At 36.7% G+C, this 18,454-nt stretch overlaps 1 pseudogene; it reads left to right on the top strand.

The window, feature by feature from the left end:
- LOC114278941 (laccase-7-like) overlaps positions 1–18,454 on the top strand; it is a 55,484-nt pseudogene that overhangs the window by 20,413 nt on the left and 16,617 nt on the right.

The raw sequence follows: 18,454 nt of genomic DNA, 5'->3' as shown, positions 1-18,454 counted from the left end.
GGTATAGTTTGGGGGTAAAATGAAATTTTAAATGAATTTTAGTGCCACGTTAGCACAATCCATCCAATTGTAGACAGAATGTGACGACATGAATCAAATTGATCAAAAATTTGAAAGTTTAGGTATAAAATTGATAGTAATCAAAGTCTGGAGGTGAACGTGAAAAATACGTGATAGTTTGGAGGGGAAAATGATATTTCCTCTTTAAAAAATTTGTTCATTTTTTATTACACACTTTCATACAAAATGAATAATTTCTTTTAAAAAAATAAAATTAAATAAATAAAAAAGAAGAAGAAATCGTCTTAATATTTTTATAACTTCTCAAATCCTCAAGTTTGGTTAGTTTGGAGTTTTGCATCACTTTGTGTGCACCACATTAAGAATTGGGAAATCTCATTGGAATGTGGCAAAATTCTTTATTCTTTTTTTAAGGTGAGTTTAGATGTCTAATTTATATAATATTATTATTAAGAAAATTACAGTGGTAGTTTTTGTAATGGTTATTTTATTTTTATTTTTTTGATGTATTAATTTAGTCTCTATAATTCTAATTATAATATTATTATTCTTTCATTTTGCATTTTGTGTCTAAACAGGTCCAATTGATAACAATCATAAAAATTAATTACATTAATGGTGCTTATATAGTATCAAACACTTTAAAATACTTTTCATTTAGTTAATTAAATAAGTCTTAGGCAATAGTTTTCAAATTGAAATAAGGTTGCTTGAAAAAACAGTTAACCATGTGTCTAAACTACCCCTAAAATTACACCAACTACCCCATACGTCCAGTCCTATGATGAGAACGTAATTACATTTGGACTTTAAAGCCATTGATGTTGCAATCAAAATTTACCTAATTGGATCAAATTGCTTCTATATTTTGCTTGAACCACCAAAAGTTCTGTGATGACTTTTTTGTTCCATTTATTTATTTATTTTGATGGCTAACTCTAGCTGTTAGATAACTATGTTTTGATTAATATATTCAAACCCTAAGTCAAATTACTTGTCAAAACATTTTGGTTCTTATTCTCATGCAATCGCGCGACATGCGAGGATTTGTTTATATATGTAAGACCTTATGGAAAGGAATCGCATAACAAACACAAAACAATAGACTGTTTTATAAAACATTAAAAATAAAAATAAAAATAAAAAAACCCCACATTCTAAGGAGAAAATACAGCACTTCTCATATAAAAAGAGAGAGAGAGCTTATTCTCATCTTTGTCTCTTTTGTCTCTTCATCTTTTGTTTTGGTTTGGCAATGGCAATGGCTCGTCCTTTGCTCTTGCTAGCTTGTGCTTTTGCTTTTCTGGCTTCTTCACTCTCCTTTGCTGCAATTGTGGAGCATACTTTTCATGTAATCTATCCCATCTTACATATTTGCATGTTTTTTCAAACTTGTAATGTTAAATTTGGCTACGTATTGATTTCGTTTATGTTGTTTCAGGTGCAAAACTTGACTGTTCAACTATTGTGCCACCAGCGAGTCATTATTGCAGTAAATGGAAACCTTCCCGGCCCAAGAATACAAGTTCACGAGGGTGACACGCTCGTTGGTCATGTTTTTAACAAATCTCCCTACAATCTTACCATTCACTGGTAATATAGCTTTTCACAAATTAGACAAGGTGTGATAGTATTTTGTTATTTTATCGCAATTGAGTATGATAGTTACTGAAACTTTACACCAAATAATTTATATCTAGATCTTCTTCATTATCACCCACCCCTTTGAAGATGTACCTTGACTTCTCATTTATTGGATGCAATTTTCTCCGATAATTTTCTCCAAGTCTATTATAACATTATTTTTCTAGTCCCAACAGCATCGACAACTTGAACATATATTGTTTTTGTCAGACCCCAAAATTTAGACAATTAAATATTAAATTAGGACTAACCTCAATAATATTCCATCATCCAAATCTTAGGAGTGAAACAAAAAAAAAAAACAAACAAACAAAAAAAACTAAACGCCAACCAGACCATCCATCATAATTTCATAACTATCAAATATCTCCAACATTAAAGTAGCAACAACTAGTCAAAACAACTTAAATAAAGTACGGTTACAAACCATGCCAAATTATTCCAATACTAAAGTCATAAAAAAAATAATAAATACATAAACTACTAACAACCCTAAGCTCAAAAAAACAAAAGAAGTCCAAACGACATGCCCTACGATCATAGTTATTTCTTGTCACCACCATAGCCTCAACTAATCCTGCAAAGAAAACTCAGTTGCGCTCAAACAGAACGCACCCGAGTTGCCAAGAGACAAAACGGGTCAGTATACAGGTATACTGGTATGAGTACAAGATTCAACACCCACGTGTCCACCAAACACAAACAAAAATACATTAAATTCTTATTACGAGACAAGACAAGTAGTTCCAACCACACCGGCCGAAATGTAGTTCCACCTCCGGTCAGTATGAAGGTTTGGCCCGCAAGTTGAGGCAAACCAGACAGCAGTTCACTAGTGCTACGTCGACTCAGGCCGAGCAGACCAATGGCCGAAATGTAGTTCCACCTCAGCCAGTGCCGCAGATTCCCCCGCAACCAGCCTTGTATGGGGATGGCACGATAGCTTTGATCAGGGAGTTCAAGAAGATGAGACCACCGAGGTTCTCTGGGGGTATAGAGCCGATGAAGGCTGATAACAACAAGAAAGGAGAGAATACCTCGGGTTCCGTTCAGAAGGGAAATGCTGGGAAAGGACAGATGAGACAGGGTAGAGTGTTTGCATTGGTACCAGGAGACACTCAGAATGCCGAGGCAATGGTGTCAGGTATGTTACTAATTTGCTCCCAAGATGCCTGTGTGTTGATTGACTCGGGTTCTACTCATTCGTTTATATCTACTAAGTTTGCCGAGAAAATTAATAGAGAACTAGAGCCCCTTGATTATGTGTTGTCTGTATCTACTCCATCTGGGAGATCTATGATTGTTGCATCCATTTACAGAGCATGTGTTGTTATGATTGAGAATGTTGAATTGCTAGTAGATCTAATGCCTCTAGACCTAGCTCATTTTGATATTATACTGGGAATGGACTGGTTAGTTGCAAACGATGCATCTATTAATTGTGTTTCGAAAAGTGTCACACTGAGACCCCCAAACCTAGCCGGGATTATCTTCCAGGGTAAAGGGATAATGCCCCCACCATACTTGATTTCGTCCATTAAGGCCTGTAAGTTAATTCAGAAGGGGTGTCGAGGTTACTTGTGTAGTATACTGAGTGATCAGAATGGAAATGTTAACTTAGCCGACATCCCGATTGTTAATGATTTCCCCGACGTCTTTCCGGACGAATTGCCTGGCCACTTGACCGATAGAGAAATAGAGTTTACTGTCGATATTATATCGGGAACGCAGCCGATCTCCAAACCACCTTATAGGATGGCCCCAGCTAAACTTAGAGAATTGAAGCTGCAATTGCAAGAGTTGTTAGATAAGGGATTTATTAGACCGAGCACTTCACCATGGGGAGCACCTGTTTTATTTGTTAAGAAGAAGGATGGCACACTCTGTCTTTGTATTGACTATAGAGAACTCAATAAAGTCACCATTAAGAACAAGTACCCGTTACCTAGAATTGATGATTTGCTTGATCAGTTACAAGGAGCACGAGTCTTTTCTAAGATCGACCTTCGGTCTGGTTACCATCAGCTTAAAGTTAAAGCCGAAGATGTTGAGAAGACTGCTTTTCGAACAAGATACGGCCACTACGAGTTTTTAGTAATGCCTTTTGGAGTGACCAATGCCCCTGCTGCATTTATGGATTTAATGAACCGAATCTTCAAACCATATTTAGATGAATTTGTAGTTGTTTTCATTGATGATATATTGATCTATTCCAAGAGTGATATTGAACATGAAAACCATTTGAGACTTGCCTTACAGATTTTGAGAGAACGGAAATTGTATGCGAAGTTTAACAAGTGTGAGTTTTGGCTTTCTACCATCTCATTTTTGGGTCATGTGATTAACGAAGAGGGTATCTCAGTAGATCCTAGTAAAGTTGAAGCCGTAGTAAATTGGCCGAGGCCGACTAATGTGTCCGAGATTCGTAGTTTTCTGGGGTTGGCAGGTTATTACAGAAAGTTTGTGAAAGATTTCTCAAGGATTGCAATTCCATTGACGCAACTGACTAAGAAGGGAACACTGTATGAATGGACTAAAGATCGGGAGTTAGCCTTCCAGGAACTGAAGACGAGGTTAATTATAGCACCAGTACTTGTACTACCATCAGGTAACGAAGAATTTCATGTCTATAGTGATGCATCGCATAAGGGTTTGGGTTGTGTATTAATGCAAAGGGGTAAGGTTATAGATTATGCATCTCGTCAGTTGAAACCTCATGAGAAAAACTATCCTACCCATGACTTAGAATTGGCGGCCGTGGTATTTGCTTTAAAGATTTGGCGTCACTATTTGTATGGAGTTACTTGTCAGGTTTTTACAGATCATAAGAGCTTAAAGTATCTATTCACTCAGAAGGAATTGAATTTGAGACAGAGACGGTGGCTTGAGTTGTTGAAAGACTATGATATGCAAATTCAATATCACCCCGGGAAAGCCAACAGTGTAGCCGACGCTTTGAGCAGGAAGTCAGGTGGAAATTTGGCATGTTTAACCGTGATGTCAGCAGAGCCGACTATTGTTAATGAAGTAAAGACAAGACAAATGGAGGATAACTTCCTCAAGAAAATAGCCGAGGAGATTGACACAAGGCCAAGACCAGGGTATACCATCGAGAACCAAGTACTCAGGTTTGAAGGAAGGTTATGCGTGGCCGACATCCCAGAGCTGAAGAAAAAGATTTTGCAGGAAGCTCATGGTTCTAAGTTTGCTGTCCATCCAGGGAACACCAAGATGTATCAAGATGTGAAGCAGACCTTCTGGTGGCCAAATATGAAGAGAGAAATAGCCGAATTCGTGTCCCAGTGTTTACATTGTCAGCAAGTGAAAGCAGAACATCAAAGACCAGCAGGACTTCTTCAACCTTTGCCGATTCCTGAGTGGAAATGGGAGCACATCTCCATGGATTTTGTGATTGGTTTGCCGAAAACTCCTAAGGGTATGGATTCAATTTGGGTTGTTGTGGATAGGTTAACTAAGTCAGCACACTTTCTACCCGTTAAGACTACCTTCAACGCCAATCAACTTGCCTTGCTATATGTGAACGAGATTGTCAGACTTCATGGAGTGCCGATGTCAATTGTTTCAGACCGAGATCCTAAATTTGTTTCTAGATTTTGGCAGAGTCTACAGAGGGATTTTGGAGCCGAGCTGAGATTTAGTACAGCCTTTCATCCCCAGATAGATGGGCAGACTGAGAGGACAATTCAGACGCTTGAAGATATGCTTAGACTTTGTGTATTGGACTTCCAAGGAAGTTGGGGAACACACTTGCCCTTAGTGGAATTCGCTTACAATAACAGTTATCAAGCTAGCATTGGCATGGCGCCGTATGAAGCCTTGTATGGAAGAAAATGTAGGTCGCCGATATGTTGGACCGAAGTCGGAGACAGAACTCTGCTTGGTCCCGAATTGATTCAAGTGACAACAGAAAAGATTAAACTTATCCAACAGAGGATTAGAACTGCCCAAAGCCGACAAAAGAGCTACGCCGATCAGAGAAGGAATGAGATTGAGTTCGAAGTTGGGAATCATGTATTCCTGAAGGTCTCACCAATGAAAAGGGTTTCCAGATTTGGAAGGAAAGGTAAGTTAGCACCTCGCTATATCGGGCCATTTGAAATTCTTGAGAGAATTAATCCCGTCGCCTACAGACTTGCTTTGCCGCCAGATTTGAGCCAAGTCCATAATGTGTTTCATGTTTCGATGTTGAGAAAATACATCCGAGATCCACTACATGTAATTGATCATTCCGAGATCACAGTTAATGAAGATTTGGGCTACGAGGAGAAGCCAATGAGGATTATTGACCAACAAGTGAGGCAGTTGAGGAACAGATCGATACCGATGGTAAAGGTCGAATGGAAGGAGCATTATGGCACAGGAGCCACGTGGGAAAAGGAAGAAGATATAAGAATCCGTTATCCGGAGTTGTTCTAGGAACAAGGTAATTCAAGTTTGGGGACCAAACTTCTTTAAGGGGGGTAGGATGTAACAACCCTCACCTTATTCTTGTCATACTTGCATACATTCCTGCATGAACCTGCCTTGTTATTTTGTTTTGAAGGTTTTGCCTTGTCTTGATCTGCTTGAAGTTGCTTGCATGATTTTGTTCTTTGCTTAGTGTATGTGTGTGCGTAGCCGAGGTCATCTTGAGCTTAGTCCGCCTTTGAACCTTGTACTTAGAACTATTTTGAGATCTTGTTCAACCCCATCTTCACCTCGGGCATTCATTGCCGAGATGCTTCGCACTTAGTGAACCTTGTCCTTGGGCAGGTATGGCCTAGGCCGAGATGTGGCGCACCCCGGCCAAGGTGTGGCACAGCTTAGTCAAGTGTCATCCTCCCTAGCCGATGTTTTTCTATCCTGTTGCTGGATCCTTGTTTTGAGCCGATGTCATCTTGTTGCCGATGTGTCTTACCCGAGCTTGCTGCATACGCTTTGTCAGAGACTTGTCTTGTCTATCAATCACCTTTTTGGAGCTGAACCAATCCGATAACGCCACGTGTCCGAGCTGATTGTTAAGGCAGCCGGCAGACCCTGAAACAAATCATTTTCTTGTCTCAAATCTTTGTTTTAGAGAGAGAGGCTCTAGAGAAGAGGAAGAAGAGTTCTTGAGTGAGAGTAGTCTTCCAAGCTTGATCTTCGTGGCTTGAACCGTTAGATTCGAGCTTTGGGGTAAGATTCTTGATCTACTTTGAATGTTGTTATGGATTATCTAGCTGCACTGCATGATCGGATTTGTGTTGCATATCATGCATCGTTTTGAAGTTGGTTTTGGAAAGAGAAAATGGTTTTTCCATGTGTTCTTGAAGAAAGTCTCATTTTGATCGAAAAGTTTGGAACGAAAACCATGTTTTGTGTTTATTCTTGCATGACTTTCTTTAATGGGTACCCAGGTCCATATATTTTGAACTCTTGGCATGAAAACTCAGATTTTTGTAACAAGTTGTGAGCTTGCATCCATCTTTCAAATGATCATGTTCTTCATACTCTTCAAAGGAAAACCCAGGTTTTTCCTGACTTTGTTTAGTTGGACCTCGGCATAGTCCTGGACGGTACCCAGTGTGCTTTCGAGAAACGGGAGCAGTGATTAAGCTCCCAGCTTGTTTTGCTTTGTCTTTGACTTGGATCTGGCAAGAATGCCGAGATCATTTGCATGTATATAGAGCTTGCTTTGAGAATGTGACTTGCCATGTGATTGTAGGTCCTTGATATTTGCTTTGAGTCTACACCTGAAGAACTAAGTGAGTGGTATTATTGATAAAGCTATGGTATACTTGTTTTGATAAATCTTGCTTGCCTTGTTTTGACAAAAGTATTTTGTTAGCATGAATAAATAGCTCTTGTTTTGATGTGTCAGGTATACTCCTTGTTGATGCCATCTTTGAAAAGGATACGGTCCTTGTTAAATCGGGCTACGGGCCTAAGTAACACAAGTCCCTTGTGCTGGAGGACTCTAAACTTTCGCAGTACTAAGTATAAAAGGATACGGTCCTTGTTAAATCGGGCTACGGGCCTAAGTAACACAAGTCCCTTGTACTGGAGGACTCTAAACTTTCGCGGTACCAAGTGCACAAGTCCCTTGTATTAGAGGACTCTAAACTTTCGCAATACTTTTGACCAAACGATTACGGATCGTACAGCCCTTGATACTTGAATGATGAATACGGTTCATCCCTTGCTTCGCCGATGTTATGATACTTGAATGATGAATACGGTTCATCCCTTGTTTTGCCTATGTCAGTAAACATCTTTGGATACTTGTAATATTCGATTGATGAATATGGTTCATCCCTCGTTTTACTAAAGTTGATGAGTTCGTTTTGAAGGACCTCGGTTATATTCATGCAAAACCTTTATTATTAGTACCATTCACTGAGTTTTGTACTCACCCCTCTATATATATGTAGGTGATGAGCAGGACGGCGGCGACGCCTAGATCGCTTTGGATGCTTGTTTTGGATTCGTGCTTATGTCGGCTTTACTTTTGTATTTACGTCAGCGATGCCCTGCTTTGTATGTCGGCAAATCTTGAAAATCATGCTTCTTGACTTGTATTAGCTGTATTTTGTATATGTCGGCTCGAGAAGCCTTTTGATCAAGATGTAACATGTATTTTTACCTTGTTGTATTTAAGTTGTAAAGTTAATTGGAATGTTTGGCATTGCTTTGATCTACGCACAGCTCTTATGGACCACTTGTATTTGATTTATTGCTTCCGCATTTGTGAGCCCCCTATATCCACACTCTGATTATGTTAAGTTTTGAAAAGTTGGCCTTCGGTAATTACGGATTACTGGCCATCACGGCACCAAACTACTAGGGGCGGTTTGGGGTCGTGACAGAACTTCGCGTATAATTGTTGCTCCCTTAAAGTTTGCAACACAACTTTTAAGTGTTCTCTGTGTTCCTCCTCATTCTTAGAATACACCAGGATATCATCTATAAAGATAATCACAACCTTATCTAGATACGGTTGAAAAATTCTGTTCATCAAGTCCATGAAGTAGGCAGGAGCATTGGTCAAACCAAAAGGCATTATAGGAAATTCGTACAACCCATATCGGGTCTGAAAAGTAGTAGGCGGTATACTTTCCTCTGACACACCCATCTGATGGTAACCCGTTCTGAGATCAAACTGAGAGAAAAAGGCTGCCCCCTTCAATTGATCAAACAAGTCATCAATTCTAGGTAGCGGATACTTATTCTTGATAGTCACCTTGTTTAGCTCTCTGTATTCTATACACATACGTAGAGTGCCATCTTTCTTGGAGACAAAGATCGCGAGTGCTCCCCACGAGGAGTTACTTGAACGAATAAACCCTTTCTGAAGCATCTCTTCTAGCTGCTTCTTCATCTTCACAAGCTCTTTAGGCACCATTCTATATGCTGCCTTAGAAATTGGTGCAGTTCCTATCAATAGGTCAATGCGAAATTCTACTACCCGTCGAGGAGGAGGTCCAGGTATCTCCTGAAATATATCTTCAAACTCACGCACTACATCTACCTCACTAATATCCTGCTTAGGAATTTCTACCGAGCACAGAAAACTCGTCATCACCGACTCTTCTCCATCGCTAGAAGTGTAGGTAAGCCGTGGCATACCAGGAATATCTATATTTACAGTCCTTCCAGCACAATCTAGAGTTACAAAGTATTTTCGCAGCCAATCCATACCCAAAATAATTGTGAACCCTTCAAACCCTAACACAATTAGGTCTGCATGCAAGACTCTACCTGTAAAATCAATCTCAAAATCTTTACACCTCTCATAAAGAGTAAATGTCCCTCCTAAAGGGGTCTCAACAGGAATAGGTCTAGACAAAGAGGTAGTTACAAGGTGTTCTCTTTTTACAAACTGCCTAGATATGAAACAATGAGAGACGCCAGTATTAAAAAGTACTCCAATGGGTTCTTGGAAAAAGATTAAAGATACCTTCCAGCCATCACCTTTAAGTTAAACACACAAAAAGAATTCGTTCATAAACACTTAGAATAAATTCTACCACCAAACTAAACCAGCTAACCCATGTTTCCACAATCCGAGGATCACCTAAACTCTCACAAGTCTAGGGTAACCTAGAGCTCTGATACCAAACTGTCACACCCCAAAATTTAGGCAATTAAATATTAAATTAGGACTAACCTCAATAATATTCCATCATCCAAATCTTAGGGGTGAAACAAAAAAAAACAAACAAAAAAAACTAAACGCCAACCAGACCATCCATCATAATTTCATAACTATCAAATATCTCCAACATTAAAGTAGCAACAACTAGCCAAAACAACTTAAATAAAGTACGGTTACAAACCATGCCAAATCATTCCAATACTAAAGTCATAAAAAAAAATAATAAATACATAAACTACTAACAACCCTAAGCTCAAAAAAACAAAAGAAGTCCAAACGACATGCCCTACGATCATAGTTATTTCTTGTCACCACCATAGCCTCAACTAATCCTGCAAAGGAAACTCAGTTGCGCTCAAACAGAACGCACTTGAGTTGCCAAGCGACAAAACAGGTCAGTATACAGGTATACTGGTATGAGTACAAGATTCAACACCCACGTGTCCACCAGACACAAACAAAAATACATTAAATTCTTATTACGAGACAAGACAAGTAGTTCCAACCACACCGAGACGAATGGGTAGTTTCTCGAGATACGGTGGCATTTAGTTTCTTGTCCGTACACAACGAACTATAAATTGATTATAAAATAGACAAAATAGAAATAAAAATATGGTGGGTCAGCTCTACATAAAAAGTTAGTAAGACCCACCATCCTGCAAAAAAAATAAAGTTAGTATAATTTAATCATAAGTAATTTGCCGAATAAGTATAAAAATGCACCGTTTCCTACTTAAATAATTTGAATTGACCAAAACTCAAAGAACGAAAGTTGTACAGAATCAAATTTCCTAAAAGGCAAGGCGAACGAATTTAACAGAAACTGAACAGGTTAAGAGAAAAACTTGATATAAAAATCTAGACGGAATTCAATAGAAAAATCTGAAGCTGAAAACGAACAAAAACTGCCCTAAGATGATTTTTTTCGAAAAATTTCAAAACACGAAAAGTGTGCATAATAATGTTTTACTTCAGTTTAGCGAAGCCAATAAAAATGAGCTCGTTTCGTGAGTTAAAACAGCCTCTAAAATTTGCCTTGCTAAAATGAATCAAACCGACAATAATCAAGATCATCCGATTATAAGTTCTAATCGATCTTTTTAATAAAAAGCTAAAACACAAAATTTATCTAGAATCACATATACATGCCTCTGCTCAAATTTCATAATTTATTAAGATCATTTACTATTTTTTTATCATGTGCATAACAGTACCATACACATTATACTAATAAATTCATAATTAAATTCTTTGTTCCTTAACTCCACCACTTCGGCTCTCCCCTTCCGGCCTACACATATATCCCATGTGCCTCCCGTATACCTAACACCGCTCCGAAGCCAAACTTGCACGGGGATATCGTCCCAAGTTTGACTCACACTCCCCGGATGGTTAGCATATACATACGCGCGCAAATCAAAGCACTCGTCTACTCATGAGAACGAGGCAACAATATATATATACACACAACATCTCACACATGAGAATAAACATAACAATGCCGAGCCTAAAGCATTCAAATAAATCTCATAATCCTCACCTTTTTTTTTTATATACTCTTCTCACCATCACTCAAATAAAGCAACAAACCATGGAGTCATGGCGGAGTATAAGGAATTTATCTATGGATTCCTAATTAATTTTAAATTTCATATAACCATGAGTGTGATTACAACAATAAAATAAATCCATATAAAAACCCTAAATTTGACATACCCAACAAATCAAAATAATCAAAATCAATCAATCAACTAAAAACCCTAAACCTTACATACACAACTAAACAAAATAATTAAAATCAATCAATCATCTATAAACCCCAAATCTTACATCTACAACTAATCAGAATAATTAAAATTAATCTATCATCTTTATGTAAAAACAAAATCAAACTAACATCAAACAAATAAAAATAAATAAATAAATAAATAAATAAAACAACGAATTAAACATAAATCAAGGGAAGTGGGTTTTGTACTCACAATACTTTATTGAAGATCAAAGAATATTTAGAAAATTACTAGAGTCACCAAAACAAAACTCTAATCTTTCCTTTTCTTCCCTCTCCTCTTTTTTCCTTGCTGCCGCCCTTTTCTTTGTCTTCTTTGATCTCTCTCTCTCTCTCTCTCTCTCTCTCTCACAACTTGGTCTCTCTCTTTTCCTTTTGATCTCCTAAACCTAGTTGAATACTTCTATGTTATTATATATATAGTAACCTAAGAGCTAGTATAACCTAATAATATTATACTATAAACTTAAATCTCAATACATAATAGCTTAATAAACTATAATACGCAGTAAATTTATTAATTACAACATTAAATGCCTTAGATATCACATTAAACCTTATGTAACCACCCAATTAATAATTACATCATTAAATCCATTAAATATCACATTAAATCTCATGTAACCACCCAATTAATAATTACAACATTAAATCCATTAAATATCACATTAACTCTCATGTGACCACACAATTAATAAAGTCAAAAATAAAATTAAGATAATAATAACCATAATAATAATAAATAATGACTAAAGAAAATTAAGATCGCTACAGTTTTATCAAAGTTAATTGTAATATTATATATTCTAATCTTTGTTATTAGTATGGTTAGAAACAAGCCGAACTGAGTTTTTGAGTGTTCAAGTTTATTTATTAAGAATTAGTTAAGCTCGAGTTTAAGTCGAGCTTAAATAATCGACCTTGAGCTCGGCTCATCAAATATTTAATAAACTCAAGCTCGCTCAATTTTATAGACGAGCCAAGTTCAAGCTTGAAAAAAAAGAAGAAAAAAAAAACTTAAATTAATTTACTTATTAAGATTAAAAAAAATACAAAATTATGAGCAAAATATACAAGAATACTTATATTAAAATAAATTGTATTAATCAAATATGTAAACTTACACATATACCAAACATAAATAGAAAAATAAAATAGATTACTGAAAATTTATTTGATATATTATTAAAAAAATATATATTAATTTAATTATTTTTATAGTCACAAGCCTTATCGAGCTGAGCTGAACTAAGCTAAGGCCTACTCGAATTTGGCTCGATTAATAAATGTGCATAAAATTGAGTTCAAGTTCGTTCATTTAATAAATGAGCCAAGCTCGAGCTATTGGTTTGTAGCCCTAATTATTAGCAAGTGCATGGGTTTGCGCTATTACTACCATAATTATTATTACAACTATCGTTATTGATGCTTAAAGTAGTGTCCTCATTTATGTATGCAGGTATGGAATTTTCCAGCCACTTAGTGGTTGGGCAGATGGACCTGAATATTCAACTCAATATCCGATACTTCCTGGAAATAGCTACACTTATCGATTCACCATCACCGGCCAAGAAGGAACACTTTTGTGGCATGCACACGTCCAATGGCTCCGTGCAACTGTTCACGGAGCACTGATCATCCGCCCAAGAGTTGGTCACTCATACCCATTCCCAAAACCGCAAAAAGAATTTCCAATTCTTTTAGGTACATACTAACCCCTTTGTTGACTTTGCTTGAAATTTTCTCATGCTTCATCTTTGAGAATATAATATAAATAATAAAATTATCTCTCTATCTCTTTAACAACTAAAATTTTTAGATATCACTACAACAAAAAAGGTCTTTGGTGACAGACTGATTTTGTCTCCAAACATAAAATTTTCGTCACTAAAGTGATCTGTGACGAAAAAAATTTGTCACCACATTTGTCGCCTATACATTGTCGCTGAAAGTACCTAGTGACGAAAAACAGTTTCGTCGCCTATTTTTCATTTTTGGCGACGAAATGTTTCGTCTCCAAACGTTGCATTTTTCGTCCTCTATAACATCAATTTTGTCACCAAAACTAAATAATATTTTATTTTATTTGTTTTTAGCGACGAAATATTTCGTCACCAAATAAATTTTAGTGACGAAAGTTGTCCTCACCAATGATATGGATTAAGGTGACAAAAAAATTCGTCACTAAAATGAGCAGAAAAGAAAATTCTTCAATGACAAAAAATATTTTATCACCAAATATTTCAATTTAGTGACGAAATATTCAGTAAATGTGACAAAATTATTCGTCATGTTTTTTGAAAACTAATAGCGATATTTTTATTTCGTCGCTAATAAAAATTAAAAAAATTTAAAATGGGGGATACTATTTTCAAATTAAATTTTTTCTTTCAAGTAAAAATTTGCTGCGCATTTCAATAACTTGTTCAATAAAATATCTATTACAAATCAATACAAAAATCTGTTTATTTTCATAAACATCACAATCGAATTTCAGCACTATCCACAAAAATAGAATATGAACTGCATGCAGATTATAAACATGTCTCCTAATATCCACAAAAAACATGTCTCCTAATATCCACAAAAAACATGTCTACTAATATCCACAAAAATATAAGATCAACCGCATGCGGATTACCAAACACGTCTCCTAATATCCACAAAAAACATGTTTACTAATATCAACAAAAATAAAATATCAAGTGCGAATTACCAAACATGTCCTATAATACCAACAAAATATAAAATTTACAACGCAACCAAAATACATGTAAGGTAATATGAACAAAAATACAAAATGAGCTAGCTTCTGCTCTCCAAATTACCAAACATGTCCATATCAAATCTCGAATCTGCAAAAAAATGAAACACAAAAAAAAGAAAAAAGAAAAAAAGAATGCAAGTTAAACAATTATTATCTTATCAATTAAATATACAATTTAACATGCATTTTTCAACTTAGTTTTCAAATCGGGAGTGCGGTGCTAGTTCCGTAAGTTTTCACAACTTACATTGGTCCCTCTCGAGGTGTTTGAGGTGTTCCCCGGGCCTTCCCGTGCCTGTTACACGATTTTGGCCCTCGATGGCCTATTTACAAGCTTAAGTGTTGAAAAAATTCATTTTTGGACTTAGTTTTCAAAACGGGAGTCCCGTGCCAGTTCCTTAAGTTTACACAAGTTACAATGATTGCTTCTGAGGTGATTAAGGTGTTCACTAGGCCTTCGTAGGATTGTTTAACGATTTTGGCCCCCCGATGGCCTATTTTCAAGCTTAAGAGTTGGAAAAAATGCATTTTTAGACTTAGTTTTCAAACCCGGAGTCCCGTGCTACTTCCGTATGTTTCCACAACTCACATTGGTCCCTCCCGAGGTGTTTGAGGTGTTTTCTAGGCCGTCTCGTGCCTATTGCATGATTTTGGCCCCCGAAGGCCTATTTTCAAGCTGAAGTGTGAAAAAGTGCATTTTTGGACTTAGTTTTCAAACTGGGAGTCCTGTGCTAGTTCCGTAAGTTTCCACAACTTATGTTGATCCCCACCGATGTGTTTGAGGTGTTCCCCGGGCCATCTTGTGGCTATTGCATGATTTTGGCCTCTGATGGCCTATTTTTCAAGCTTAAGTGTAAAAAAGTGCATTTTTGGACTTAGTTTTCGAACTAGGAGTCCCGTGCTAGTTCCCGAACTAGGAGTCCCGTGTTAGTTCCGTAAGTTTCTACAACTTACTTTGGTCTCTCCCGAGGTGTTTGAGGTGTAGTCGGGCCGTCTCGTGGATGTTACACGATTTTGGCATCCGATGGCCTATTTTTCAAGCTTAAGTGTGAAAAAGTGCATTTTTGGACTTAGCTTTCGAACCGGGAGTCCCATGCTAGTTCTGTAAGTTTCCACAACTTACTTTGGTCCCTCCCAAGGTGTTTAAGGTGTTACCTGGGCCGTCTCGTGGCTTTTACACGATTTTGCCCTCTGATGGTCTATTTTCAAGCTTAAGTGTGAAAAAGTGCATTTTTGGACTTAGTTTTCAAACCAGGCGTCCCATGCTAGTTCCGTAAGTTTTCACAACTCACATTGGTCCCTCTCGAGGTGTTTGAGGTATTCCCTGGGCTATCTTATGGCTGTTGCATGATTTTGGCCTCCAATGGCCTATTTTCAAGCTCAAGTGTGAAAAAGTGCATTTTTTGACTTAGTTTACAAATCGGGAGTCCCATGCTAGTTTCGTAAGTTTCCACAACTCACATTGGTCCCTCCCAAGATGTTTGAGGTGTTACACGGGTCGTCTCGTGGCTGTTGCACGATGTTTACCTCCGATGGCCTATTTTCAAGCTTAAGTGTGAAAAAATATATTTTTGGACTTAGGCCAAGTTTAGGAAGTGGAAAAAAAGTTAAAAAGCTAAAAAGTTACTCAAAAAGTTAAAAAGTTATTATTATTCACCAAAAGTCAAAAATTATGGCTGCACAATTCTCAATCCTAATTTTTTCCTACACACTAATTTATACAATTTTTTAATATACATTTTTCCATAAAAAGTCAAAAAGTTAATCCAAACAACCATATTTTCTTCCTCAACTTTTTAGTCTAAAAAGACAAAAAGTGCACTTATTTAGGACACCCCAAACAACCCCTTAGTTTTCAAAGTAGGAGTCCCATGCTAGTTCCGTAAGTTTCCACAGCTCACATTGGTCCCTCCCAAGGTGTTTGAGGTGTTCCTCAGGCCGTCTCGTGGCTGTTGCACGATTTTCGCCTCCAATGGCCTATTTTTAAGTTTAAGTGTGAAAAAGTGTATTTTTGGACTTAGTTTTCAAACCGGGAGTCCCGTGCTAGTTCCGTAAGTTTACATAAGTTACAATGGTCGCTTCCAAGGTGTTTGAGGTGTTCCCCGGGCCTTCTCATTGTTGTTTAACAATTTTGGCCTCCAATGGCCTATTTTCAAACTTAAGTGTGAGAAAAGTGCATTTTTTTATTTAGTTTTCAAACTAGGAGTCCTATGCTAGTTCCGTAAGTTTCCACAACTTACATTGGTCCCTCCCGAGGTGCTTGAGGTGTTCCCGGGCCTTCTCATGACTGTTCCATGATTTTGGCCCCTGATGGCCTATTTTCAAGCTTAAGTGTGAGAAAAATGCATTTTTCAATTGAGTTTCAAACCGGGAGTCCCATGTTAGTTCCGTAAGTTTTCACAACTTACATTGGTCCCTCCCGAGCTGTTTGAGGTGTTCCCTAAGCCTTCTCGTGATTATTACACGATTTTGGCCCCATATGGCCTATTTTCAAGCTCAAGTGTGAGAAAAGTGCATTTTTCGAGTTAGTTTTCAAACTGGGAGTCCCGTTCTAGTTCCGTAAGTTTTCATAAGTTACAGTGATCCCTCCTGAGGTGTTTGGAGTGTTCCCCCCGGCCTTCTTGTAATTGTTACACGATTTTGGCCCCATATGGCCGATTTATGCAGTTTAAGTGTGAGAAAAATGCATTTTTGGACTTAATTTTTAATTCTTGTCTAAGGCCTTTGAGAAAAATCACTTTAAGATCAAACTCGATTACAAGATCCACAAAACCTGAGGCCAAAACATTTAAAGAAAAACACAGCATCACTAATAAGTGTTCAAAGAAAAACATTCACTTAAACGTATTTATATTTAACATGAAGATTACACAAAAGTTAAGAGTTGTAACAGATCATAAGCAAGCGGTAGAAGGAAAAACCTCAAAAATTTAGTTCCATACACAATAGAGAATTAAGCAAATTTCATATTTAAAAGGAAATCTATACCACACCAAAAAGGTAATCTTTACCACCCCAAAAACTAATTTCTAATTTGTACCATGCTAAGTTTTAGATATTTATCACGGCAAAAAACTAATTTGTACAAACCATTATAAGGATGGAGGTATAAAAACAATGTCCTTCCATACTTGTCAAAAAAAAGTCATATCCACAATTCTACGTCAAAAATCATCTGCAAAAATAAAATTAATCAATAGTATTGACTAAATATTGGCATATTTAAAATTATAAAAAAAAAACATATAAAACTCGATCTTAATTAATCTTTTCAAATTAATCATTAGTTTTGCATACTCAAATATATATGAAATAAAAATTTGGAAAACTCAAATGCATATATTAGGCAACCAGTAATATATTACAAGTAATCATTCTACATAATTATAAGTATTTTTCCATTTTTTGCAACTACAACGCCGTGTCCTCTACAACATCGTGTCCAATTTACAACGCCCTTTTTCGACTAAGTCAGATTATTTTTAATTTTTTTCAATTAACTTAAATGAATGTATGTGGTTCCTATTCTCAAAACAGGTTGTAAGGAAATTTAATTGCATTAGTAGTCTAGTTAGGCTTCATAAAATTTACACAATCTTGTTGTGCTAATTTACTTTAACCAACAAGTATATGGAGACCAGAATGGATATTCATTTGAAATATTCATTTAAAAGAGTAAATGCAGGTTTAAATTAGGTGGAATTTCCCTGGTTATTTGTATTTGAAATTCTTGACAGGAAAATGTCAAGAAAAGCATTTGGGTTGACTAAGCTTAATATGGCATGTTTTGAGAATTAAAAAAGGTTGTCAACGAACTACAACTAGTAACTTGTGAAAAATAAATTTGATTGGTATAATAGTGTGGAAGATAGGGTGACATTTTGTTTAGATTGAACCTGCAAAAGAAGCATTTCATTATTTTATACAATTGAAAAGGCACCCAGAAATATGCCATCAATTATGCAATGCATTATTAAGTCATACCCAAAGCAACAAAATTGATTGGTGTTGCAATTGATTGGCATTGCAATAAATTATTGACCCTTGAAGAAAATTAGCTAGTCAAACCTTTACAAATCTTACCATCTTCCCAGCC

Source organism: Camellia sinensis, chromosome 3, assembly GCF_055761805.1.
Source record: "Camellia sinensis isolate YWXY chromosome 3, ASM5576180v1, whole genome shotgun sequence".
NCBI lineage: Eukaryota > Viridiplantae > Streptophyta > Magnoliopsida > Ericales > Theaceae > Camellia > Camellia sinensis.
The sequence above is the reverse complement of the archived record's forward strand: the minus strand, read 5'-3'. Positions and strand labels throughout refer to the sequence as shown.